A 2,272-nucleotide genomic window follows, 5' to 3' on the forward strand; every position below is an offset into this window, starting at 1 on the left:
GGGATGACGTTATTGGACTGTATGTTAACAATACTATTTTGGGGCATTTTTCTTGGCTTTATCCTTAAAGTCTTTTTTATCCTTGAGTGTGACGGGATTTTTAGGCTTCAGTTTCCTCTACTCTTCATCTCTTGTTGACTCTGTTTTGTTAGTTTTTTGCTAAAGCTTCTTACTAATAACCACCAAAAATAGCTAATGGGCCTGCTGCTTTCTTTTTCTCTTGTAAATAATAATCTGAATCTCTCCTGTACGTTTTTCAAAACTAGAAGGTACACACCATCTCTGCAGCACAGTTTTAAATTTGCTTTACTGATGGTGATAATTACTTCTAGTGGTTTAGGAAGGCTGGGATCTCTCAGACAGACTAGAAAAATGATGACAGATATGGACCAATCTTTCGTGAGCTGACTGACTAGCAGAACTGACCGTGCTGTAACGTGGGTTGTAACCTTTTAAGGATTTGGGTATGCCTTATTTTCATGATACTCTGAGATTGTTTCAGAGGATGAGCATTCCTTTGTCTGACAGACTGTTGCATTTTTAGTGTTGTACATGAACATAATCTCTGGGTTTTGCTGGCAATAAGTAAAACAGAATCTGAGGATGGCTTCGCGACAAAATTCATGCATGATGTTTTGCAAGTATGGGCTGGTTTCTGTGGAGAAGGGTCGGTATTCAAACTGAAGTCTGATGCTGCTGCTTAGTTAAGTAGCATCAGAGATACTAGAACTTTGCTTTATTACAGAACACATAATGGTTTTTCTCTTGCTTTTTCTTTGGCTTTTGTTTCATGCACTCAGTATAGTTTATATACGACTGATGCTGGAACACAGCTCAGAGGATAGAGACATGATTTTATTTTGGAGAGGATGAGTGCCTTAGTTCATTGCTTTTGTTGCCAGATGTGTGTCAGTGTTTGTTGTGGTACCGCTGGACAATGTGAAATCCACATTGGCAGGCCTTGGAGATACATTTCTTAGACAACCAGCAGTGGCAACACTGAAGAAAACCAAACTCTGTATATGTCTGCGAAAGGCAAACCTAGTCTCAGATCTTCTGTTCAGGAATTTCTTGTTAGTTCCAAGTTCTAATTTTGCCCCTGGCATGGGCTTGTCGTTTTCAGAATGATTTAGACATGCATGTTGATTTTAAAGAACTTTGAAATATTGCCATTTGAATCAGTGACTTCAGGCTGCCTATTGAAGGGTTATCTGGAAGATACTGTCTTCTTCATGGATTCTTGGATTGCCATTTTACCTGCACAGTCAGGTCAGGAGTTTTGTTTTATTTGGTTTGAGTTTTTTATTTTGTTTGTTGGATTGGTTTGGTTTTTGTTTTTTCCTTTCCCTCCTCAGATTTTCAAATTTTGTCCAGGCTGTACTCCTTCATCTTCATGGTCATCTTCCTTTTGTCTCGGCCTCCATGATTAGGGTTGGTAGGAATTCTAGCAAGGTATAGCTCTGATGTGCCCTTTTTTCCTCTTGCTCTCTGCAGTGCTTTGACCTCCTTTGCCATTAAAGCCCTCCATCTGTGGTGGAGAGAGTGGTAAGCCTGAGCTCCTGCCCGGGCTAAGTCAGTGTGAAGAAGGATGTCTCCGCTTCCTTTTTCCCCTGCTCAGGGAGCGGCAGTAAGGAGGAGTTGAGGGAACGAGGGAGAAGAAAGATCACAAGAGACAGTGTTCCTTCTTACATGTATGCTGTTACCTAATGGGATATTACCTCTGAATTACTGAAAACAAAGGCCCATTCTGAGGACAAATTTTGTTTAAATGATAATGTTCCTGTGACCCTCCAGGGCAACGAGAGGTAAAAGAATATTGCAATCCATCCATCTTACTTTTTGTGCTATTTTCTTCCCAATATGTACAGCTGCTGCTCCAGTACCCTTTTTTCCTACTTGCAAATCATGCAGGTGTAAGCTTGCTTGCTTTTTTTGGTTGGTTGGTTTTTTGTTACTCCACACTGTGTAATCTTGGAAGGGTCTTGCAGGGAGTGTGTTATGGATCACTGGAAGTGCATGCTTCAGGAAGAAAGAGGAGACCAAATCTCCAGAGCTTTGAAATTACACTGGCATTCATTAAGGGAGAATGGCCTGTAAAAATGCATAGGAAAAGTGACAAGTACAAATAGTTCTCTTTGGAAACTATTTTAGTTTATGGGTGTTATGCCATTTACCCAGCCAGCTTAAGTCCTTGATTTCTGTTAGTTTGAGTAGGCAGCATGTGCACTGTGAATCAAATGTACATGGCAAAGACCCAGTCTGCAATTCCTGC

Source organism: Antrostomus carolinensis, unplaced genomic scaffold (assembly GCF_000700745.2).
Source record: "Antrostomus carolinensis isolate BGI_N321 unplaced genomic scaffold, ASM70074v2 scaffold25059, whole genome shotgun sequence".
NCBI classification, from domain to species: domain Eukaryota; kingdom Metazoa; phylum Chordata; class Aves; order Caprimulgiformes; family Caprimulgidae; genus Antrostomus; species Antrostomus carolinensis.